General features: G+C 45.5%; 2 long non-coding RNA genes across 12 annotated transcripts; one reads left to right on the forward strand and one right to left on the reverse strand.

The window, feature by feature from the left end:
• Positions 1-1,619: 1,619 nt before the first annotated feature.
• LOC119269968 lies at positions 1,620-7,833 on the reverse strand. Of its 11 annotated transcripts, XR_005133868.1 has the most exons (9): positions 7,661-7,833; positions 7,100-7,574; positions 6,717-6,760; positions 6,265-6,383; positions 6,017-6,123; positions 5,882-5,946; positions 3,636-5,448; positions 2,953-3,061; positions 1,620-2,063 (listed from the first exon to the last, which is right to left on the reverse strand). It is a non-coding gene; the product is annotated as an uncharacterized LOC119269968 (long non-coding RNA). The 11 variants fall into 11 exon arrangements; XR_005133865.1 differs by lacking the exon at positions 1,620-2,063 and having other exon boundaries at positions 2,072-3,061; positions 7,661-7,832; XR_005133870.1 differs by lacking the exons at positions 1,620-2,063; positions 2,953-3,061 and having other exon boundaries at positions 3,206-3,705; positions 3,815-5,448.
• Positions 7,834-12,107: 4,274 nt separating this feature from the next.
• On the forward strand, positions 12,108-13,035 carry LOC119272547. The gene is made up of 2 exons (XR_005134761.1): positions 12,108-12,217; positions 12,452-13,035. It is a non-coding gene; the product is annotated as an uncharacterized LOC119272547 (long non-coding RNA).
• Positions 13,036-26,427: the final 13,392 nt, after the last annotated feature.

Here is a 26,427-nt window from a genome sequence, read left to right on the forward strand (position 1 = left end):
CTAAACGGAAATAGGTAAGTAAGAAAACCTAGTGTGGTCAATAGAGTAAAAAAGGAAATCATAGAACCCAGCTAAAACTATTAAAAAACTATGAAAAGGAAAAAGAAGAAAAAATGGCTACATAAGGGCTAATCTACTAAACTCCTACCCTTGGGACAAGTCAACTATTCGTCGCATTGATCAAAAAATAGGGTTTAACGTGATCTTATTTTCAAACGGGCTAATCTTTTTTGAGTATTTTTCATGTTTTTAATTTCCTATTTGTGTCTATATTTCCCCCTATTTTCTTCCCATCTTCCTTCTCTTTTCCAGCTCTTTTTTAAATACACATGATCTTATTTTCAAAATTGCATGAATATTTTTATCCAAAAGTCACCAACACTTTTAACATTAATTGTTTTAAACAACTCACAAATACTTTTTAAAATCACACAAACTTTGAACCAATAGGTGAACACATTTTCAAATTACAAGAATATTTTTTTAATGCGCTAACACTTTTTAGAATCCCATGAACATTTACAAATTGCGTGAATATTTATATATTACATGAACATCAATTAGAATACATGAACACTTCTTTTTCAGTTTACATGGATAGTTTTTAAACGTGACATCTTTCGAAATTGCCTGCACATTTTTCAAAGGCATGGAGTCTTTCAGAACTACATGAACCTTTTTTTTCTACAAAACATGAAGTCTTTTAAAATTTCATAATCATTTTTTCAAAACTACATGATTTTTTTTCTTGAAATCTATGTGAAAATTTTAAAAAACATGTAAGTTTTTCAAATGTAACACCTTTTAATAGAAGCAAAAACTTTTTTATACTACAGGAGCATCTATCTGAAAAGAGAAATGAAAGCAAAATGATAATAGGAAAAGGAAGATTTTTCGAGTGTAACTCTATATTGACGAGACACTCGCGCTAGCTTCCCAACCGCGACAAATGGGTTGTCCCAATAGTTCTGATAGTCGGTTCTTTGTGCTCTATTTCCCGCCACAAGTTGTAGATGAGTGCTCCTAGTCCACGTCGTAACCATGGAAGTGGCTAAAATGCATATCATCTCGTCCTTTTGAGATTTTTGGAAGCCGGACTAGTTAGTCCTATGTTCATTCGCGGGAAAACATGTGTCTGTGCTTCCGCTATCAGGTTTTGTAATCTTCCTATATTTCAACAAAGCGTCATTCGTCGGGTTCCTCACCTAAACAATGTTTGTGATTTTTCTTAAAAGATCACGCAATTCAAAAATGGTCATGGATTTAAAAAAATATCTTTGATAGGCACACAGTGGCATGATTTCTCGATGAGATAGTTTTTTATTCTTGTTGGAGGAAACTTTGAGGACCCGACTATGCCAAAAACTTGACGATGTACCGTATCATACGCTACACCAACTCTAGTATGTTTATTGATGGTGTTGGAAACACACCAAACATGATCACACCAATCAATCGCTGCAAGCAACCTAATAACATGCAAGAATTTGATATATGAAATCGGAATTGCGGATATAATATGAAGTACCTATGTAACACAGTGGGTTCTGATGACGCATAGTACATGAGGTTTCGCCAACTCTCTTGTCTACGACAAAGAGTAGAAAATGCTAAAATTCACTCAAATAAAACCAAAACCCAAAAATGATGGCTTAGGGGTATTTTAGGAGGGACAAGGGGGCGGTTTGGCCAGCATAATTAGGGGTGGAGTCCAAATCGAACATTAAGTCGGTCTCCTATGTAAGAATAGACTTTAAAAATTGCACATAGTCTTTTATTTTAAAAATACATGGGCTTGAAAGAAAGTTGAGGTGACACAAACACTTATAGATGACCATGGAAGAAACTATGAACTACCAAAGTGTATAGTTCTTGCTGGTCCCTCACGTGTCATCAAAGTAGCTTCAAAATTCTGAAATCATCATTTGAAGCTTCTTCTTCAGTCCTTTTCCATGTGTTGCCATATCCATGCTTGATCCTACTACCGTGTGTCCCACTTGTCGAAGTTAGGCCATTTCTTGCGATGGCATGTTAGGCCATTAGTTCCAATTTAATGAAAGAACCTGAAAATCAAGTTGTCATGTGTGAGCTCTAGATCCTTGTATCTCTAGAACTTGAGTTGGTGTAGTCATGTGCGTTGTGAATTAAATCGTACTAGGGATGCCCTCATATGTCCTCATCAATGTTCACAGATTCTTTAAAATGTCAAAAAATAGAAAGGTCAATTTTTGAAAGAAGTTCAGATTTTCTTATTTTAAAAAGCCAGAAAGGAGAAAATATTCATGATTTAAAAAAATGTTCACAAATTAAAAATATTTTCATTTTTTAAAGGACAAATGTTCATCTATTAAAAAGTCATGAATCAGCAAATCTTCATGGATTTTCAAAAAATATCCACAATTTTTCTAGAAAATTGTCATATTTTTTTAAAGGTGTTCATTTAGTTAAAAAAACAAAAAACAAAATAAAAGTATTCATCGGTTCAAGAATTAAAAGTTTAGACTAAAATACTAAAATGAAAAGAAAAAAAAGGTTAAAGTAAATCTGGAACCAAAATAAACAAAGTGAAAACCCAGATGTTTAATTCTTCCATTGAGCGGTTCAAGTGTTATATGGACTAGATGACCCGTTGCGCCCATAGCGCAAAAAGCCAGTTAGAACCGTGCATTATGTGACTATTGCAGGGCACCTTAAGGAAGAGAGAAATATAGGCTTATCTATCTTTGCTGATACTTATAGTAGTTCAAATGGACGGTCTATAATATCTATACTAAGAGGTAATCCATAAGGAAAGACAAACCAATGTGGAGATAGCATAGGAGTATTATAAACATGAAGTCCTGTACACAAGCTGTATATAGGTGACACTGAAGGTTTATGATGGTGTCCTCATTTGGAGTGAATGGTTAGAGGCGGAGGCGCTTTGCCTTGCGCGTAAAGGTGAAGGCATACATCGTTCCTTCATCTATGTTTGCTATGTGAAGAACTCCGTCAAGTTTGTTGTTAAGATAGTCCTGTCAGCAGCTCCTTCCATAAGCCACGCGACGATATTTATCATAACCTATATAGTTGAGCAAGAAACAATAAAATTTCAATAAAGAGGAGCAAAATCACTGAATAGGTATATCCTGTTATGCAAGAAAGATTTGCATGAGGCCAGGCAAGATAATATCAAACCTACGTTGGATCTGTAGTGGACTTAAACACCATGTAAATGGATACTTAGATAGTATCTTTATACATAATGGTTTATACTTGAGTCATGGTAGCATGATAGCCCAAAAGGACTAACGATGTACAAAGAAAGGTACGAAGGCAGGTCATGCAGCTCATTTACATTGATCTTATACATGGCGTGTGTATAGGGTCACACTGTTTCCCCATATACAATGGTCACTCAGCTCATCTTTCATCTATGTAGTTCTCACCACGAAATTCATAGTGTTTATTATGTTTCCAAAGCGACACAAGTTACATAAAGGAAGCCAGGTTTTTCCCATGGACAATGTATTCCCCATCAGCTAAATGGACCCTTTTCCATCGATGGTCCGGTTCTGAACAAAGAGAGTCAGGAATAGGAAACTAAGGTATATGAACAATTGCAAACAACTTTTCTTTTCCGGCTATGTATTTACCTGTGGCGTTGTTGCTGAGGCAAACATTGCTGTGTGAAGCTCTGTGTTCAAGTTTTTGCCTCAGAGCTGGCTTTTGTAATAAAACAATGAAGCAGTAAGGTAGGAAGTAAGCAGCGTGAACATCTGTAACTGTTGGATGTCTAACATTTTGAAGTAGACTGGTGGAACAGAAGTCGGACCTGGATTGATAAGCATGCATTTGGAACAGTCACAGGCAGGCTTCGACGCTGCTTGAGCGATCTGTGGTTCTTATGCATAGCGCATGGACCGCACGGGGTTGGCTAAGAATGGCTTAAGGGAAAGCATAAATAACCTGTACGACACATGCTTACCGCCAATATCTTCGACAGGTATGTGGCTAGCATCTAACTCTTCTTCCTTGATAGTTACTTTCTGCCCGCAAGCAGCAGACCTGTTAGGATTGCTAATTTTTGGGTGTTCTTGATGTTATGGTTAAACGGAGAGTATGAATATATCTAGCAATTTGCGTGGCATAAAATAATCATACAGGACAGAATGAGCTGATAAGAAATCTGCAGAAAGGATTGATGTATGACCTTTCCTCTTGAGTATAGTTTCATAGTTCAGACTATAATATATTGTTTTGGGTGTATGTATAATCAGTCTGATTGGGTATCTTAGCAGCATAATAAAAAATTAAACTACCTTTTATTTATTACATAGTATAGCATGTACACCATGCAAAGGTTTCAGACACATATATCTGCTGACCAGGCATCTCTCTACTGCTGATAGGAAGACCAATAGCTAGTCATGAATTTCCTAGATCCATACTTCTGTTTAATTGCAACACAGCATAACAAGCTATCGGGTCTGAAACCTAATTCGTGAATTAGCAGGGCAAAGGGTGGGAACGTCAACAATGCATGGGGAATGTAATCAGTGCCGGCAAATAAATCATCACATAGAGTTATTTATCCATGCATCATCTAAACTCAAAGAACATTTATTTGCACCAACAATATTCCACTACTCGGTTCAGTTATTGGGTCATGGGCTCATGGCTTCGCGCGCGCGCGTGTGTGTATAGACACACACACACACATGAAGCTGCATGAGTTTTGTAATCGTGTGGAGAAAATAGAAAAGAAATAAAGAGAAGAACAAGACATGGCACATGCCTTTGGCCAAAAGTTTTTGTGTGTCATGTTCGTCGACTTGATGTGAATTGTGATCGATCGTGGGCGATTTCCAACAGCAGAATAATTACTTGACGACCACTTTCTGCAAAGCAGCATCCTGTCTTTTTATTTTGACCAATCGTACTGCTACTCCATGCATATATGGAATTTGAATGTGCTAGTGGATATGAAGATGTGTACGAGTAGAATACAAACTCAGAAATAATTTTGATTTTCAGAATATGTCTCTTCAATTTAATTCCATCACCCGGTGAGCTAACAAGAGTATTCATTCAGTTATCAATATTTCATTATAATTCCCAACAGCATAGATGATATTTATGCACTCTAAGGATATGATTGTGTAGTTTCCATCTTTTATATATGCATTATAGACTGCTGGGCTTAGCATTCTTAAACCTGAGACATACTTTGAAGGATGTTTGAGCTCTGCTGTTGCAATGACACCGCACTCGACAAAGCATTCAGTATATGAAACTAAACAACTAATCTACGAAGAAAGTGTCTGCTCGGCTACTTGGCATGCAATCAGAAAGTAGTAAAGTCACCAGCGAGCAAAAGAACAATGTAGGGCTTTATGGATCATCACCATGCTGTTCGTCACGCATCATCTTCATTGGATATTTATTCTGAACCGTTATATCAGAGACCTGGAAGAAAGCAAGAACAACAAACATATAACTCAGAAATGAAGACTGCATTTTTCAGTAAATTGAGACCTACAGTAGAAAATACCACCATTTCTCTTGTTTTCAAGGTTTACCTGATATGATATTCCCTTTTAGGAAATGTCAAACATGGCAAAACTACTCTAACAATTATCTATCATTAAACCCATATAGGTGAAATTTGGTGTTCCATTACCTTTATAGTACACAAATCAAACCATTTTTTTGTAACACCAAGTCCAAAAATCTATGATGCTCTTCTACATGTGCAAATGCAAATTTGAATTTCTGGAACAATCATTTGGCTGTATAGTTTACTTACACTATAAATCCTTTCCTAAACAGTAGTTTATAGATTATCTGCACTATAAACAAGATGGCGTGCGTGGTAGGCTCCGTGGTGCTTAGAGCTTACTTCAACTTTATTCCAAAGGATGTACACCAACATCTTCCTCGCTGGTCCCCGACATTGCCACATGCCTTCAATAAGACAGCAGAGGGATGATTCATCAGCTGAAGATGAAGAAATGAAGGAAGAGCAGAAATATACCCGAGGCATCGGACCGACACCGTACATGGATGGAGCCTGGAGGAACCCTCTTCTACACTTCTCTCGACCTACTACCGCCTTTCCTGCCTTGCTCCTTGCATCCGGACCTACATATGAAAGAACAGCCCTCAACATCTAAACAACACATGAGACACAAAAGTGGGCATACAGAAAATAGTTAATTCAGTCAAGCCAAATCACATCAGTACAAAAAACCATAGCCAAGTGGATAAGACATTTCAGCTTACTTTGTTTGTCCCTTTGTTTTTCTCTGCAGATAAGGATAGTTGCAAACATGGGACACTCCAAAAAGGGTATTACTGCACAGGAGAAGTAATCCCTCGCCACACACAGCGCGCGGCTGTAGCTGCAAGATGCCAAGGCATAAAAAATACACAAACATTCTCAGTCCATTTTACTAACAGAACTAATGGCAAAGATGAATTATAGCCAAATAAGGTGATAATGGGTAATATTTTTTCTAACAAATGTCTCTCAATACATCAAAAATAGCTCCAGGATTTGTAACCAAACATCAACCAAGGATAGCTTATAGGCCCCATATCAAATAGATTGATTACTGCAACCAGCATGCTCAAAATCGAGCAAGCATCATCTAACTGAGCGCAAACATCATCTCTCGGTTCAGTGAATAAAGCTACAAAACTGGTACATAGAACTGACTAAAGAGTAAGCTCACCAGGTTATGTGGCATGAGTGTGGTCAGATGAGATGAGGAATGACCTGCAGGAAAAAAAATGGATGCCAAACAATTTCAGTTCATTGGAGATAAATTTCAGGGAAATATGAAATAACTGAGTACAAAACAAAGCACAAAATCTTCCCCTCAGCTTGCTTGGATTTTTGTCGAACACATAGCAGGCATAGATAAAGCAGATTCCACACAAATAAATATGAGAATTATGGGGATCAAATCGAGAGAGAGGGGAGAGGGCTGCTGCAGCCGGTAGCGTGCTCCTGTCGAGAGCTATGGTGGAGGTAGAGAAGGAGCACAACAGCGGCGCAGGGTCGTAACAGGAAAAGCAACGGGGGTGGAGAAGTGCGGGGGCTGGTGGCTCTCACCTAGACTTGTCAAGGAGGAAGAGCCTGGGCGCAGCAGTGCCATGAGCAGCAACCCGTGCCCCTCCTCCTGTCACCCTGCCGGCCACCACGCGAGACTCAAAGGGACGGCGGTGGATGCAGAGTCAGCGATGCCGCGTCGCCCCGCCGGCTATCGTGGCCACAGGATGCCGTGCGCCCTCGTTCAGCTTCCCCTGCTACTTCAGCGACGTGGGTCGCCCCGCCGGCTACCGCGCCCCCTCCTTCGGCTTCCCCTGCTACTTCAGCAACGTGGGCGCAACCTTGCCGGCGGAGCGCGGTCCGCACATATGCAAGCTCCGCTTCACCGCCACGGAATCTTCTCCGCCATCGCGAGCTCCTGCTGCCGCGGCCCCTCCTCCTTCACGGCTCCCCTTTGTAACGCCCTCTCCCCCTCAGTGAGCCCTGCTGCTCCTCTGCATGCCCTTTGCCATAGCCTCTTCACCGTGAGCGTGGGAACCTGGACCTTGGCGGTAACAAATCAGCGCATAATGCTGGCACTGGAAGAACGAAATCGATTTGTTGGAAGGGGAGGCAAATCCTTACCCCCTAACCGAACACAGCAGCGGCAGCGACAGCGAGGAAAGCCATTGCTATATGGCAAGCAGGCAGTGAGGAAGACAATGACGGGCGACGGCGGCGGCTGACGATGGCCTGTGGAGACGGACGAAGAGGCGGGGATTGGGCGAAGCGAGTCTTGATGGGGAAGGAGAGAGAGGCACGCGCGTCCCTGCCAGCAACAGTGGTTGCAGGCGCTGTAACTCCTAAGCAAACCCAACAGGATACAGCCACCCCACTGACATGTATGGACCAGCGTGGATAGGGGCCATTTGCAGCGGAACACGGCCACGCGCGTCCAAGTACCAACTCTGACTGAGCGAGGCAAGCCTTTATCCAGCGGCTAAAACAGAGAAGCTTAGTGCGCCTCACCTCACCTCGCACAGCACTTACCCAATAGACAGACGGGTGGGACCAACGGTCTTGAAGAGGAAGAGACCCAGCTGGGTAGACAGAAGCAGGGTGCGAGTAGACCAGTGCCAATCCACCAACCCGCCTGACAGCCCCACATCGCCCACAATCGGCCTGGTCTGGCTTTTCCACCCGGACACACACACGCACACACGGCGTGACTGCCACATGGACCCACGCATAACGCTGGCCCATTTGTCGTCAGCTCTAGCCTGGTCATGCGGTGTACAGAAGAACGAGTGCACGGATGTTAACCACGAGGATGAAAAGTACGCTGACAACGGTCAGAGAGGCGGATCGAGCGTACCAGATCGACTTCAACCGGTGATGGCGCTAGAAGGGCGGGTTGCATAGAGTGATTTAGAGGAGGTAAAAGCACGGCAGACCCAGGAACTTGTCCGGCCCATGATGTTTCAGCCCACAAACTTGCAAAACTCCACTCCGCCACCCACAAACTTGCAGCCCATGTGCAAAAACACCCAAAGCCAATCCCGTTGCGACATCTGGCCGAGGCGGAGCCGAGGCGTTCGTCGCTCCCTTTTGCAGAAACCCCCCTGACATTTACCAGTACTGAACCCGCACTCCACATCTATGGCGACAGTTGATTCAGTATAGAAAGAAGACTGGCTATACTAACACAAAACGCTACTCGTATTCAGTTGGCAAAGGACAATAGAGCACAACGGCAGATCCTGGGTTCGAAACCCGGGCCAAACCCTTTTTTTTTGCCATTTTTAACATAGAAAAGATTCAGACTGAAACATAGAAATCAGTTCAGAATTTGCTGTACATATGTGGTTTGGCAAACTTTGTTTTGCCCTGTCGTTTCATCTCTCCACAGAACTCGCGCGCTGTGGCGACGGTTTCGCTCCAAGATGACGTCATCCGTCTCGGCGGCGTCGCCGACGACCGGCGCAGGCATGGAGCCGCCGGAATCCGTCGGTTTCGTCCTTGAACCTGGAGCTATCCCCCCGACTATGGTATGCCCTGTTATGCTCTGTTCTGTGCCAGTCTTGTTGCGTCTTTTGTGGGGGTGGGGGTTTGGTATGGTTCTTGAACTAGGACGATCGGTTGGATTCAGACGGATATATAGATGATTCGAACGGCTGTTTGCAGGTGAAGTAATTAGGATGGATGGATCTTCTTGGTTAGCCGATGGATTTGTGCTAGGGTTTGCTTGTTTCGGTGTCTGTAGTTTGAAATTTGGTTGGATGTCGTATTACATGTCAAAAATTGTTACTTTTTATTGGATTGTATGTGCACATGCATTGCTGCTGCTGAAGATGGTTTGTGATTTGAGCATTTCAATAAGATTTATATGTGAAGAGGGATTTTGATTGCAGCATCATTATTAGGCTGTATGTTTAATTTGTAGCTAATAAACACAACTTGTGTTTGCTGTTTTGCAGTTTGTGATTCTGCAATGGGAGTAGCAGTTGAGAGCATCTTCTTTACTCTGGAAATTGAGCACAGTGGTCTGTTTTGTGGGCCAAGCAATAATCTGGAATATTATGGGGCTACTCTAGAGATATTGGATTATTGCAGTGCAGCTAATTTGAGCTATTCTGTCCTCCAAGAGCATCTGAAGTGGCTAGGCTATGGTGTTGATGAGCAGAACATGTACTGGTGCAGACCTGGGCATGAGTTATCAGATGGATTGGTGCATATTAGGGGAGATGCAGATGTCCAAGATATGATCAAAGTAGGTGCAGATCACAAGGTACTTCACATGTTGGTTGATCATTCAAACTTCATACAAATCTGCAGGGATGATGTGATATATAAAGGAAGCCCAACATTGGCAGTTGTTAGCAGTCCTACAAAAATGCCAAGTAGGGCTGTTTGTGAAGCTCAAGTTTTTAATGAAGATCCCATATCTGAGATGGCACCAAAAGCAAATAATGCCAATGAAGATGGTAATGAGGAAGCAGAGCTAGCAGACACAGATACTGACTTCAGTGATAGTGATTATGAGATTGATGAGGGAGATGATGATTTGTTTGATGACAACATTGATTTTGATGTGCATGAAGAAGAGGAGGTGGAGGAGCCAGATGTGGAACCTGAGTATGTTCTTGATGATGAATATTTGCACCTGACAAAAGAAGAAGAAGAGTACTTGAATTACAAATTCAGGGCTTTCAATGCAAAAGTTGACATGAAATCACCTATTTTTAAAGTTGGCATGGTTTTTGCTGATGTGAAGGAGCTCAGAAATGCTTTAACAGCATACTCTATTAGGCAAAGAGTTAAGATCAGGAAGGTAAAAAATGAGCCATCTAGGCTGGATGCAGTATGTCAGAAAGGTTGCCCCTGGATGTTGAAGGCTAGTAAAGACAACAGAACAGGGGGTTTTGTCATCAAGGCATATGCAGCTGAGCACAGATGTCCAAAAAATGGAAGTTGAGGTCCCTCACTTCAAAATTTCTAACAGCATACTTCATAGATGAATTTAGGGATGATCAGAAGATGTCACTTGGAACTTTCTCAAGGAAGGTTACAAAGGAGTTCAATGTGACACCAAACAGATGGAAGTTAGCTAGAGCAAGGAAACAAGCTCTCAAGGAGATACATGGAGATGAGGAGGAGCAATTCAACAAATTATGGGACTATGGAAGTGAACTGAGAAGATCTAACCCAGGTTCCACATTTCTCCTATCCACTGCTCTTGTGAAGGACACAAATTTTCCATTAGGGAGGAAATGCTTGAAAACCCTTTACTGGTCTTATGATGCATGTAAAAGAGGCTGGCTCAAGGGCTGTAGACCAATTATTTTTATTGATGGATGTCATATGAAGACCAGGTTTAAGGGAATTTTGCTGAGTGTTGTTGGCATTGACCCAAATGATTGTATATTCCCTATTGCCATGGGTTGGGTAGAAGTGGAATGCACTAGTTCATGGGAGTGGTTCTTAACCACGGTAAGAGATGATCTTAATGTGAGAAACACTGCTCCATTTACAATAATGAGTGACAAGCAAACGGGCTTAATAAATGCAGTTAAGAAGGTTTGGCCAGATTTAGAGCATAGATTCTATGTGAGACATATATACCAGAATTTCCATGAAAAACACAAAGGGGAAGTGCTAAAGCAGGATCTATGGGCCATAGCAAGATCTCCAAACAAAGTTAAATGGAGAGAGAACTGCCAAAGGATGGATGGGCACTGCTCTGCTGCATTTCACTGGACTGAAAGATTGGATGTGAATACATGCGTTAAAGCTTATTTTAGTGATTTCAGCAAGTGTGACATTCTGCTAAACAACAATTCAGAGGTTTTTAACAGGTAATTTGTCACAAAATGTTGTTCTGCTTATCATATAAACACACTTGCATATTATCATGTTTATTGTGCTTATCATATATAGCCTATTGTGCTTATCATCCATAGCCTATTGTGCTTATCATACATATGTTCTGAATGGCTTATCATTTCCATGTGCAGCTATATTCTGGATGCCAGAGAGATGGCAGTTCTATCTATGCTAGAAAATATCTTTTATAAGATAATGCACAGGATGATGATTAAGCAGAGAGAGGCAGTGGAAAAGTGGACAGGAAACAGAGTTTGTCCTAAGATTTTGAAAAAACTTGAGAAAAACACAGCTTATGCTGCTAATTGCCATGTTTCTCCAGCTGGTCAAGAACTGTTTAGAGTGCAATCAGGCAACTCCAGCTACTTAGTGGATCTGTGCTTGCACAAATGTGAGTGTAGAAGGTGGCAACTGTCTGGTGTTCCCTGTGGGCATAGCATTGCTTGCATGAGGGAAGAGAGAATTAACCCTGAGGACATGGTGCATGATTGCTACATAGTGCAGACCTACCTGAAAGCATATGGTTATACCCTGGTTCCTTTAAGAGATCCAAAAGACTGGGAAAAGATTGAAGCTGACAAAATCTATCCTCCAGTGTTCACAAAGCAGGTGGGAAGGCCAAAGAAAAATAGGAAGAAAGCTCCAGAGGAGAAAATCAAAGGTGGTGTGAGGTATTTGAACAAAAAAGGAGTAACTATGCATTGTTCTATTTGTGGCAAGCCTGACCACAACAGGAAGGGCCACTACAAGTACCAGGAGGCCCTACTTGGAGGAGGATATGAAATAGATGAAAATTATGATGACCCTTCTTTTCTTCAGGTAACTTCTACAAATATGACATTTTTTCTCACTTTGTTGTTAAAATGTTAGAGCTCCTTCTGATGATGATTGTATGCTATGTGCAGAACATTTTCCCTGGGCTGGCAAATCCTACACTAGATTCCTCACGGCAGCCACAATCAATGGTCTTCAACATGGCACAAAGAGAGAGATCATTCAGAGCTCCTCATAGAGAGCATGGACCATTGCCCCAGCAATCCTCTTTTGTTGCAGCTGCAGGTGATTCCATTCCACAACCTAGAGTTATTACAACCGAAATGAACATAGGCAGGAGTACAAGAGCAACCCGAAGAGCTGAAACAGGGGAAGGATCACAACATGTTGCAAGAGGTAATAAAAGACAGAGGGGAGCTGGAAGAGGAGCTGCTGATATTGCAGGCACATCTGTAGCTGCTGCTAGGGGAAGAGGAGCTGGAAGGGGAAGCATCTCTGGAAGAACTGCAGGAGGTAGAGCTGGAAGAGGAGCTGGAAGGGGAAGGAACACTGCAACAGCTAGTACTGGAAGAGGTGCTGGAATATCTTCAGGTGTTGACACATCTTTAGGACTTGGATTTGGTACTGGAAGAGGTGCATATTACTGGTTGTTTGGAGATGACAGGGCTACAGAAATTCCAGATCTCAACTTGTAGGCCATTCCATTAGTACACCTACAAGTTCATGAATGAACTTTATTTTGTCTCACCAAATGTAAGAGTTCATGGATGAACTTTCTTTAGTGATGTATTTTGTGACAGCAAACTCCATGGTGCTGCTGCTAAACTTAAGTGTATTCTGTGACAGCAAACTCTTTTATGCTGTACTTGTTTAAATGATGTTTGAACTAATCTCTGCTGCTTAAAATATGTGCTCAATTTCTGCATTTTTCAGTCATTGTACATATGTACATCAAATTCTGAATTTTTACTGTCATGGTACATATGTACAGCAAATTCTGAATTTTTTCAGTCATGGCACATATGTACAGCAAATTCTGAACTGATTTCTATGTTTCAGTCTGAATCTTTTCTATGTTAAAAATGGCAAAAAATGGGTTTGGCCCGGGTTTCGAACCCAGGATCTGCCGTTGTGCTCTATTGTCCTTTGCCAATTGAATACGAGTAGCGTTTTGTGTTAGTACAACCAATCTTCTTTCTATACTGAATCAACTGTCGCCATTAGATGTGGAGTGCGGGTTCAGTACTGGTAAATGTCAGGGGGGTTTCTGCAAAAGGGAGCGACGAACGCCTCGGCTCCGCCTCGGCCAGATGTCGCAACGGGATTGGCTTTGGGTGTTTTTGCACATGGGCTGCAAGTTTGTGGGTGGCAGAGTGGAGTTTTGCAAGTTTGTGGGCTGAAACATCACGGGCCGGACAAGTTCCTGGGTCTGCCGTGCTTTTACCTCAGTGATTTATATGTTCAATGTGTCAATATTCTCTAGTTAGTGCGAGTCCTTAGTTAAATCCCTTGGAGAAGAGATTAACCAAGGACTTTTGTTCTCTTTTGCATAAAGGACAGGGACTGTAATTTGGCTACCCTCTGTTTGGTCTCGATTTTATTTTGAATAATCAACCAAGCAAAATAATTTAATCTGTGCTGGTCCCCAAGCCTTCTAATGGAAGCATTGTTTAGATGATGACTATGGTTGAACATGTTCCTAGTTTGGTGGTGTGCACTGAAGTTTCTTTATCTGACCCACAAATAAATTGAGGGTTTCTTTGATTCAAAGGATCTTCATAGGATTTTTGAAGGATTAGAATCCTTAGGAATTTTGCCTAGTTGGTCGTTTGATTGTAGGATTGAATCTTGTTGGATTTTTTTCTAAGGATTTATTTGTACTACATTTCACAGGTATTCTAACATCCACTCTAACCTCTTGAAAAAATCCTTTGCTTTTTGCATGACACAATCAAATAAACTCAAATCATATAGGGATCCAATGAACATGCCATTCCAATCCTACGTTGTTCCTATTCCCATATTTTTGCAATCCTATAAATCAAAGAGGCCCTGAAAGTATTTTGGCTAGGCGGATTGGTTATGGTTTATATTTGTTTCATGATTCTTTGTAAGCTTGGTAATTCTGCTACTAATTCCTGCCTTGGATGTCTGACCCATGTTGATTTCCCCAACGTTAATATTCTTTTTTGTATCTCAGAAAAATAGTACAATGTGCTACGTCATGTTTACTGGAGCGAGGTGTGCATTGACCAGCTTGCATATCTCACGTTTGGTTAATAATTCACTCAGTGCACTTGGAACCTATATATTGATGGGTTGTCTACATATATTGTGCTATCTGGATGCATTTTGAAACTTATTATCCGCATCAGGAATGTCTTCCTTTGGAGGAGGTTCTGGCCGAGTGGAGGAGCACCCAACACAAGTGATCTATGAGTCCTAAAATGAGACATGAGTTTCGGTACTTCTGGAGAGCCCTGACAGTATCTTTTTTATACATTTTTTTGAGAAGGAGGATTACCCATGGCTTCTGCATCCGACAAATGCATGCGGCCATATTATTAAAAAGTGCCAACAAAAGACAAAGTCTCTCGCAAACAGAGAAAAATATAATAAAATATCAAACGGAAATAAAGCCACAACCGGCATCCTTTTTGTACATATGAGCGTATGAAACCCTCCAATGTGTTCGTACTAGTGTAGTACAATTTTCAAGGGTTGTGGGATGCATCGTTCATGCCCATGAATGAAGTCGCGATGCACTTGTAGGGTGTGTGCCTTGTTCATGTACAAAGTCGTAAAATGTGAGGCTAATTCATCCTCAATTTGTACAAGGAGACAATGATCAGTTTTAACTAGCATGTGTTGCCTGGTGAATGTCTTTGTTGGGGGAAATGAATGAAAGATGTAGGCTTTTTGGGCATGGGGAGGATACCTTTTCTATTTGCCCTATGCACAAGCTGTTAAACTTGCAAGGGAAGTCGATTGATATTAAGAAACTGCCCTGCCTACGGCCTACGCAAATGTTTTTGGACAAGTTGCCTTGTAGATCAAAACTGATGAAGATAAATGGTCTTGGTAATGGCCTTTGTGAAATCTGTGAAAAAACTGTGAAGGCCCAAAGGATGCTGGTAGGGTTCAAATTTTATTTGGAAGGGCTCTTTGGAAGATGCGTAATGAAATGATTTTTGAACATATTTTCCCGCTGTTATTATCTTTTTTTGATAAAGGGTGGATTTTATTAACTTAAAAAGGAGCATCAAGGGGATACAAACCCGAAGATCACACACCTGGCCTCTGTATAACCAGGTTGCACATAACTAATACCAACACATGCATACAAAAGCACGCTAGCAAATAACAAAGTCATATAAGACCAAAGCTATGCGTAGACGAGGAAAAAAGAAAAACACCAAGCGGTCATATATGCAATCGACAAACTACAACAATGACCATATATGTATCAACCATCTCATGACATCACATGGTTGATGAGGTTCTTCAACAACAATGCCTTCAAGAAGGGATTGACGGTCAAGCGACGACATCAGTAGATCCAGCCGCACAAGGCTAGAATCTATATTTTCACCCTGAAGAACCAGCATATCTGAGCAATCTCTCAACAAGGTAACGACATAGAAGTATCGCCATTGCTAGGTATAACCAACAGGGATAAGACCTAGGCTTTCACCATAGAACTCGAGACGACGACACTTATGTGTTGTTGCCACCACGTTTCCACAATCCAAGCAACTGCATCCGATGTGGACTGTCACGCTGCACAACCGTCCCTCTACATCAAGCCATTGTCCATAGTTTGCATCTCCCGATCAGAGTCAACCACCAAGTCTAGAGAGAGAAAACCTCATCAAGACATTTCGTTGCCACTACAATCCATAGCGAGTCTGCAGCTGCAGGGCGGGATGGTCGCTGTAAGGGCCAACCCCGATGACGGAGCACACCGCCGCCGACTACTACCTCGCCGAAGAGAGATGGAGCACGAAAGTCAGATCAACATCACCCGCGCCGATATATCAGGAGCACACATCTGTCAGATCGCCGTCGCGTCTTCCGATCCAGGCCGTCGAGCACGAAGGTCAAGAGCAACCTCCGCCGGCCATCTGCTGATGCCCTCCCAAAGGTGGAATGCGACGAGTCCCTGAACGGCCACCGTTGGCCACGAAGTGGAATAGCACACACGGGAATGAGAGGTAATTGCAACCCAACTGGCTGCAGCCACCAAAGCTGCTACTATCTGATCATCTCTACGTGATAACAATTTGGAAGTTTAATTTTCATGTTGTTATAAGTATGGATTGTAACATGGTAACCCCAACCTTTTATTTATTTGCACTGTAGTTGGGACCCTTTGGTCTTTTCATAGACCAGCAATCAACGAAAATATGTCATTCTCCAAAAAAACTAGCATGTGTTCAAGCATGGTGGATGATTTCTACAAAATTTTGCTGGAAGGTACACATGGTGCTTGTTTTCTGTCCGATTTTAAGAGTTTGGTGTTTAAAAGTAGACAATTTTGAAGTTTAAAGTTGTTTCTTAGACTTTAATGACAATTCAGAGTCGTAATATGGAATTATTTCTTTAATAAATTGTCAAGTAATAAGTTCCTGAACACCTCCTTGGAAAAAAGTACGCCTTGATCACTTTTCATCCTGGCTCTACCCCACGGACATGTCGAAATGGAGAGCTCACTCGCATTTGCCCAGCTTAAAGAAACTACATCCAGACTTCTCAAACGCTCCCTATATGTCTGGGCGGACGACCTGGTTAGTGACCGATCGTAAAATCCCGACCCAGCTGCGCCCCTCGTATTGGCCCTATACGTCCGAGCCCTCATATCGATCCCATATCTCGGGCTGATATGGGGAGGCTCAGATGCCTAGGTGTGTCCACCTCCTCGGAGTCGGCCTATGCTACCCCACCCGACACCACATATATTTGTCCCCATTCGCATCCTGGAAGAAACCCTAGGCACTCCACTCAGGCCCCAATCTCTGTTCCGGTGATTTCCGGCCTTCCCCGGCATGATGGGCAACGTATCTGACTCCAAGTTCCCATGCCGGGAGGAGGAGGATATTGTTGTCTGCATGGCTCTCTGCTGCTCCCGGGAGGAGTGCGCCCAATCGCGGTCGAACTCGACATGGTGGGAATCCATTGCATCCATGCAAAATGGCGCTTGGATCCGCTGGGGCTGGTGGCTTGAGATGCGTGACCACAACCTCGCTAGATGTGGTGACCACCGCATGGCGGCGCAACCCATTCGGTGATGCCTCATACTCGTGATGTCAGGCTCCAAGTCGAGGTCTACGCCGACATGCTTCACGCCATGTGCGTTGCGGATGCACGACGTGCCCGCCATGTGAGGCAGAGGGTGCGAGAGGTGGCGGATCATCCACGACATCGGACATGGTTCACATAAGCCGCACAAAGAGCACTCAATCAGCATGACATTGAACCATGGAAGACGTTGCCGCCGCGAGAAGCACCCTACCGCCACCATCACCCTCATATCACTACACCGCCAGCACGCCACCCGCCTTTCTCTCAATATGGTGCCTTCAAGAAGGAAACGGTGCCAGGGCGTCGCCGCCACCAAACAAAGTTGGGGTTTTCACCCGGGAAACCAAGGGAGAACGAGATGGGGAGGAACAGACCTAACTGGCGCCTCCAGGAAGGTGAGCAACGCCTCCAGGAACGGGTTTTCTCCCGGTCTGTTATCCCGTCACCACCACCCCCACCCAACTAAGGACATACATACATTCCATATCAAAGGGAAGGGGAGATTGGACCGCAGCAGAGGAGGGAAAGGATGCCAGATTTGGCACCAAAGCGGACGGAGTCGCCGCCGCACCAAGGCCTACCTGTCTGTGTCAAAACCGGCCGATCTCGGGTAAGGGGTCTCGAATTGTGTGTCTGAGGATCAAAGGTAACAGGAGACAAAGGGGACACAATGTTTACCCAGGTTCGGGTCCTATTAATGGAGGTAGTACCCTACTTCCTGCTTGATTGATCTTGATGAGTATAGGGGTTACAAGAGTTGATCTACCTCGAGATCATAACGGGTAAACCCTAGATGTCTAGACTATATGAATTCCGATAGCCTCTACTGACTAAACCCTTCGGTTTATATAGACACCGGAGGGGCCTAGGGTTGTACAAGGTAGGTTTATAGAGAAAGGAAAGCACACATCCGGACGCCAACCGTGCCATCCACGCAAAGGAGAGTCCTATCCGGACACAGGGGAAGGCCTTCTACCTTGTATCTTCACGACCCATTAGTCCAGCCCATGTCACATAGCTTGGACATGAGGACCCCATAATCCAGGACTCCCTCAGTAGCCCCTGAACCAGTCTTTCCTTGATGATGTGTTTAGCATGCAGATTGTCTTCGGCATTGCAAGGCGGGTTCTTCCTCCGAATACTTCAAAGGGGTCTTCTGAATAAGAGATATGTATCTGGCTCTGCATAACAGCCACAAACCTCAACCACGAAGGCAATATACTTAAATCAAAATAAGGCTTGTCAACTGACAACTTCTTCGGCAAAACGTTACGTCTGCGCTCTTTATCATTTCGAACCATTTTTAGCCTCCCGCTTCGCATTTCGAGGCACAACCTCTATTGACACGTCTTGTCAAAACAGAGATCGTGTCCCCTTATTGCGGGATTCTCATCAATACGGATTTGGGTAATCCAACCATGCCATTCACACGGCCCCTTGGGAATAGGCGAGTTTTAAGGCTTGTGGGGGGGGGCACTTGATATTCACTGCCTATATAAGCGGATAAAGACCCATCTTTTTACCCCACGCCTTCTTCTTCCCTCTGCCTTCCCAGCCTCGAGCTCCAGCGCCCAAGCTTCGATCTTTCCCATCGCCCAACCTCTCCAGCCATGGCCGGATCCGACTCGCAGGGCAAGTGGATGACCTCCTCCATCACAGAGAAGGATGTCAAGGAACTCCGGGAAGTGGGGTACCTGGCTGCGAGTATCACGCACAGGCTCCCTACCAAAAAGCAGATCATCCCTACTATGGAGCCTAGTGAGAGAGTGGTGTTTATCCCCCACTTCCTCCACAGACTAGGGTTTCCTCTCCACCCTTTCGTCCGCGGCCTCATGTTCTATTACGGGCTAGATTTCCACGATCTAGCCCCAAATTCCTTCCTCCACATTTCGGCGCTCATCGTTGTGTGCGAGGCACTCCTCCGCATCCCTCACTTCGGCCTATGGCTTAAGGTCTTCAATGTGAAGCCGAAGGTGGTCGACGGGCAACATGCGGACCGCGGTGGTGCCATGGTGAGCAAGCTCCCCAATGTCACCTGGCCCAAAGGGGCCTTCGTGGAGACCGTGAAGGTATGGCAGCAGGAGTGGTTCCACATCACCAAACTCCGCGGTGCCACATGGGCAGCCCCTCCTGAGTTTAAATTCGGACCCCCCAATGCGGCCCGCGTCCTGGATCAACAAGGGTCTGGATTGGGCGTTGTCCATCGAAGTGATGGTGCTGCAAAAGCGCATAAAAAATATGATAGAGAAGAACACCAGTATCATCGATGTGATTCAGGCGATGCTTGTCGTGGATCTAAGACTGACAATAGAATGGGGGGTAGGTATGAGGAGGCAAGATCCTAGCTATGGAGTAGTTGTACACACGAGTTTACGAGTTCAGGCCCTTTGCGGAGGAAGTAACAGCCCTACGCCTCGGTGCCTGGAGGCGGTCGACTGGATTGTATGTGAGTGTGAGTTTACAAAAGATGTGAACCCCTGTCCCGGAGGAGGGGGGTGGCTTATATAGAGTGCGCCAGGACCCCAGCTCCCCTCCGTTACGCGGGGTTCAATGTACATAAAGAAAGAGCGTTACAGGCAACGTCTGTATTAAAGTGCTATAAATGATAGTTAAGTCTATGAGTAAACGCCCGATCGTTGCTATGTAGAGTGGCTTTAGATCTTTTGTTTGTCGAGTGATTTCTGTGATGGTCGAGTGACATTGATTCTTCCGAATGGAATGTCTCTGGTCGAGTGGATGATGGTACCCTTTGAATGCTTTTCGCTTTAGGGTGATGTCCTTGGGGAGGGCGTCTAGGTCTGGCCTATGACCCTACCCTAGGTACATAGCTTCATCAATACTTTTCTGCTGGATCCTCCCCTGCCAGCGCCGACCTCTCCACATGTGGGAGTTCAATCTGGAAGGGCCGCGGACCTTGCAGCGATTCTTCGACACAACACACAAAGAGATCTGGAAGCTGCTCTTCAAGGCCCAGAAGATGTGGCCGGAGACGACCGACGACATCGGCCTTGACAGCGCGCATCCGACCACCCAGGTAAGCATTTTAGTTTTCGAACATAACTTCAGTTCGTAAATCAAAAGGTATGTTGAGCCTTCCATCCTTCAATCAGGGCTGGACAAAGAAGCCGGAGCGAATCAAGTGTCCGGCTCCGCTACCCGAAGACCAAGCCATTCCCTTGCTAACGAGGATGCTGGTCCCGGCGCCGTATCAGGCACCAGAGAAGAAGGCCAAGAAGAAGAGCAAGGAGGCCAAAGGTGGCCTCCGCCGTAAAGGCACTTCGGACTCTGTGTCTAGAGAGACTGAAGCTCCCTCCTCCCACGAGGGAGGTGAAGAGAAGAGGAGGAGGAGGAGGCAGAGAGCGATTCTCCCCTTAAGGGGAGGAAGAAGAAGAGGGCGGCCTTCGTAGACCCGGAGGAGGGGGTGGCTTATATAGAGTGCGCCAGGACCCCAGCTCCCCTCCATTAAGCGAGGTTCAATGTACATAAATAAATAGCAGTACAGGTAACGTCTATATTAAAGTGCTATAAATGATAGTTAAGTCTATGAGTAAACGCCCGACCGTTGCTATGTAGAGTGACTTTAGATCTTCTGTTTGTCGAGTGATTTCTGTGACGGTCGAGTGACATTGATTCTTCCGAGTGGAATGTCTCTAGTTGAGTGGATGTTGGTACCCTTTGAATGATTCTAGATTTAGGGTGATGTCCTTGGGGAGGGCGTCTAGGTCTGGCCTATGACCCTACCCTAGGTACATAGCTTCATCATTAGCCCCCGAATGGTTCGGGGCTTGAGTGGAGAAGGAGTTGAGAATTCCTCCGATTCAATTTTTGTGCTCTGGGAGTGACTTATTGCGACCAAGTGAACAACCATGATAATCTCAACTCCTTTTCAGTCGCCTTGATCCATTCTTGAATCTGCCAAGTGAACTTTACTGTGATGTCTTGAGTACTGATATGGAGAAGATATTCCGTCTGACAGATTGCCTTGCTGCGCGCGGATATCGTGGGATTCGGATTTGGGGAAGCGCGCGGGACGTGGGAGGCCGCAGTAATCGGGAGGGATTAGGTGAGGCCGCCTCGATCACCGCGCCACCTTTTTCGCCACGTACCTCGCGCACGACTGTTGCGGGATTTGATTGGGTTGTCCGGACCCACAGGTCAGCCACTAGGAAGCGGCCCCATATAAGGCGTCGGGTCGGGGTTTTCTTTGAACAATGCATCTTCGTTCTTCTCTTTTCCTCTCAGTTTTCTCCGCTGCATCTGCTCCTGCCCAGCGTCGCCGCCCCGTTCGAGCTCTGCTCACCACGACGGGGAAGGAGAAGACGGTGGCATTGGAGCACGCGAAGAAGGCGACCGGGCCAGATCTTCCTCGAGGTCCGGCCTGCCGCCGGGCTGGATCCAGGGCGACTGGATTTTCTCGACGATCCGTCAGGAAGACATCGACGACCTGGTCGAGGGGGGGACTGATCCCCCATGAATCAGCGCAACTCCCGGGGAACGAGACCGAGCCGCAACCACAGGAGGGTGAGTGCGTTCTCCTCACTACTCACGTTGACCGCGGATTTTCCTTGCATCCCCACCCTTTCTTTCGAGGTTTCTTGAACTTCTTTCGGGCGCAAATCCACCACTTTACCCCGAACACCATCGTGTATCTTGCTGCTTTCGTGTCCATGTGTGAGAACTTCCTGGGCTGTCGGCCACACTCGGGCCTCTTCAAACACATATTCACGTGCCGTTCTCAGTCGGTCAAGAAGGCTAACCCGAGTGACGAGAGGACGCATGTGATCCAGATGTGCGGGGGCCTTCGAATTCAGATGAGGGGTAAAAGCACTTTCCCAGCTATGATCCTTCCTGAGTCAGTCCGAGGGTGGCAGTCGACCTGGTTCTACTACAAGGACCAGCCGACTCCGGGTCAGTCGACTGGACTTCTCCCCTTTTCCATGGCTCGAGTGGAGAAGCCCTCTGCTTTGAAAGTGATCCCAGAGGAGAAGGCGCAAGTGAAAGTGCTGGTTGAGCGAGTAGTTCAGCTTGTCCGTGATGGGGTAACCGGTATGGATCTGTTGGAGGTCTTCCTCAGGCGACACATCCAACCACTTCAAGCTCGTGACCATCCGATGTGGATGTATTCGGGCACTGACGACACCACTCGGATCCATCTAGAAGAAGTCGACGAAGCTACGTTGGAAGGGTGGCTGAAGGGTATTACTGGCAACAAAGATAACCCCAGGGGATCCCGGAGGATTCCTCCACTCAACAACTTGTACGAAACCGACAAGGTATGACTCCAAATGGTTGAGTGTCTTCTTGATTTATCAAGTAGCTATTTGCTGTCATCCGATTGACTCCTATCTTGGTTGTTGTCTTCCAGGCCCTGACTGAGATGTACTCGATGCCCAACGGGGAGCAGGAGCAGGACCCAGAGGAAGAAGCGAGTGGAGGTGAAAGCGGCGAGTGGCACTCTGACGATGAAGAGGACGAGGATAGCGACGACCCGAGTGATGAAGAAGATGTTGACTCTCCTCCTCGTAGGGAAAGATGATCCAAGCTTTCTCATGATCCAGCAAGCGCCCGCGGCAAAGCGCCCGCGCAAACTGGGCAGTCATCGAAGCGCCCTCAGACGTCTTCTCCAGCGCCAGCTGAAAAGGCATCGAAGCAACCGAAAGCCATGCCGTCCAAACCACCAAAAGCCTTGCCGAAGATCAAAGTGGCCATCCCCATTGCTTCCGAGTATTAGTTGGACTTGATTTCTTGTTTTAGTATGAATTTTGATTTGAGTCGATTCATTTCGTCAGACGTGACCGACTGAATTCTGAAATTTGTAGTGCTGCTACCTCTGGGACTTCCACCCGCCAGTATGAAGACGAGGACATGGAAGATGCGATCACCTCCAACCCGGGTACAATTCTCGTGATCTTGTTCTTGATTGTATGGTCGATTAAATTCTGGTGACTCATCTAGGGTCGGCTGATTTCTTTGTAGCCCCTCCCAATGTCATTGAGCTTCCAGATGATGATGAGGACGTGCCGCCGAGGCCCAGGAAGAAGAAGGCAACAGCTAGCAAGACATCCCAGTCGGAGCCAGCGGCGGAGCGGGTAGTTCAACAGCTCGAAGATGCGAGTAAGGTTTCTGTAACCTTTGCTGACCCAGTGTCGAGTGCGCGTCCTGCATCGTCGACTGCTCCAGAGCTTGTTTCAACCATCCAACTTCATGCCTCGGATCTCCAAGCCGCTGCGTCTGGACCGTCCATCCCCTTCTTTGCCACTCATCATGTTCCAGAAAGCCAGTCGGACGCTGCTGCGGAGGCCATTCATCAGGCTAGCATAATGATGGAGCGAGTGAAGGCGGTGCACGAAAGCAGTCAGGCTGCTTATGACGCCAGCATGGCTCTTCGAGCCAATGTCCAGGTAAGTTAACTTCCGATTGAACTTGTTCTTTTAGGACATGCTACCCGAATATTTTCCTTCGCGCAATCTTTCATTGTCTTGCACTTCGAGATTGTACACCCACTGGGTGCTTTGTCATCCTCTTTTTTTGTACTCGATCTGGGCGGACCATCCGAGTGGGATCCCAACCAGTGGGGGCACGCCAAGTGCACCCACTGGGTGTAGTCCCCGAGATCGCAGTCGACTGCTGGCAGTCGGTTGGGGTCTGAGCACTTCTTTCTCTCCCTTTTTTTATACTCGGTCTGGGCGGACCAGCCGAGTGGGATTCGAACCAGTGGGGGCACGCTAAGTGCACCCACTGGGTGTAGTCCCCGAGACCGCAGTCGACTACCGGCAGTCGGTTGGGGTCTGAGTGGTCTTGAAGTTTTATTCACTCGGAAGTAAATAATCTTTGATCTTGTCGATTAATATGTCTTTTACGCACTGTAGAAATCTTGTACGCTTATCTCTAAGTTCGTCGAATTTGAGGAAAAGCAGAGGCAACTGAACCTTGAACTAGAGTTGGCTCAATAGAACTTAAAGAAGGCCCAAGATGAAGTCGCTGGTACGGAAGGTAACGACCTGTCGACTGCTTATCCTGACCATCCTTCAAGTTATCTCTTCGTTCTTCTGTTTGATCTAAATGTGTATTTTGCAGAGAAAATGAGGCTGGCCCTGGAGAAGAAGAACTTGGACCTTGCAGCTACGCAGAAGGAGGCTCAGGGGAAGACTGCCCTTGCTGACCAGAAACTGGCTTCGGTCGGAGGGCTAGAGGAGGAAATCAACAAGTTAAAGTCGTCTCTCACTGAATCCAATCAAGAGGCGACTCGTCTGAAAAAAGATAAAGTGGCTCTGAATAACCAGTTGGAAAGCATGACTCGTAGGAGGAATGATTTGGAGGCTTATCTGAAAGCTCTCGCCAAGAAAGTCTTTCTTATGCTCGAAGGTATCCCCTTTTACCCGACTATTTTACTGTTTGCAAGTTAGACCTGGCCAGTCGACTCATTAACTCCTTGACTCTGCAGAATTTTGCCAAAACTTTGAAGAGGAGGCTGGACGGATCGAGACGGGCTTGGACCCTATCCTTTCTCCAGTCAGCGACGAGGCTGACATGAATGTGCTTCGACTGGAATCCCGCATCGCCAGTGTTACAAGTTATCTTGCCCGTCTGAAGGTGGCAGTTTCACGTGTCGACTCATATCTTTGGCCAAGGGAAATGCTTCAGAATGATCTCGAGTCTCTGATGGCTCGACTCAATGAGGTCCCTGGTCGAGTGCAGGAATAGAAGAAGTCTTCTGCCCGATGCGGTGCTGACGTGGCTCTGTCACTGGTCAGGGTCCACTGCAAAGAAGCTCGAGAAGAGAAGCTGGCGGTGATCAAGGTCGCCAACACAAAAAGGCACGACTTCCAGTCCTTCTTGGAGACTTTCATTGCTGCTGCCACTCGGATCACTGATGGGATTGATTTGGACGAGTTCGATGAGCCTGCAAGTCCTCCTCCTGCCGAGTGAACAAACTTGATACTTAAACTTGCTATAAATTTGCCTTGGAATGCCGAGTGGTTTTTGTAACCGTTAAACTCCTTCGGGCCTGACGCCCGAGTACTTTTATCTTCGTCCTGAAACCTTTGAGATTTTATCTGATCTTGATTTATCTTCTGCATGTGCTTGCTTTGCCTTCGAGCGGAACTTATTCTTCACTCGGAATATTGTTTGAGATGCAACTCTGAGGGAGATATCCCAGTCGATCTGTGCCTCGTCATCCTTGCGGATAGGGATGGAGCTCTCATTGTACTTGTGGCACAACTCTGAAGAGAGGTTTCCAGTCGACCTGCACCTCATCATCCTTGCGGATAGGGTTGGAGCGCACATTATACTTGTGGCGCAGCTCCGTGGAGAGGATTGCAGTCGACCTGCGCCTCGTCATCCTTGCGGATAGGGATGGAGCGTACATTGTACTTGTGGCGCAGTTCCGTGGAGAGGATTGTAGTCGACCTGCACCTCGTCGTCCTTGCGGATAGGGATGGAACACACATTGTACTTGTGGCGTAGCTCCATGGAGAGGATTGTAGTCGACCTGCACCTCGTCATCCTTGCGGATAGGGATGGAGCGCACATTGTACTTGTGGCATAGCTCCATGGAGAGGATTGCAGTCGACCCGCACCTCGTCGACCTTGCGGATAGGGATGGATTTTCAACTTAGGTGAGTACTAGACTGTAGCTAAGCCCCCGAGTGTGAGGTTTGCTCATCACTCGGTAGGTTTTTAGAAACATAGGCGAGCACTGGACTACAGCTAAGCCCCCGAGTGTGAGGTTTGCTCATCACTCGGTAGGATTTTTGAAACTTAGGCGAGTACTGGACTGTAGCTAAGACCCCGAGTGTGAGGTTTGCTCATCACTCGGTAGGATTTTTGAAACTTAGGCGAGTACTGGACTGCAGCTAAGCCCCCGAGTGTGAGGTTTGCTCATCACTCGGTAGGTTTTTAGAAACTTAGGTGAGTACTAGACTGCAGCTAAGCCCCAGAGTGTGAGGTTT

Source organism: Triticum dicoccoides, chromosome 3A (assembly GCF_002162155.2).
Source record: "Triticum dicoccoides isolate Atlit2015 ecotype Zavitan chromosome 3A, WEW_v2.0, whole genome shotgun sequence".
NCBI classification, from domain to species: Eukaryota; Viridiplantae; Streptophyta; class Magnoliopsida; order Poales; family Poaceae; genus Triticum; species Triticum dicoccoides.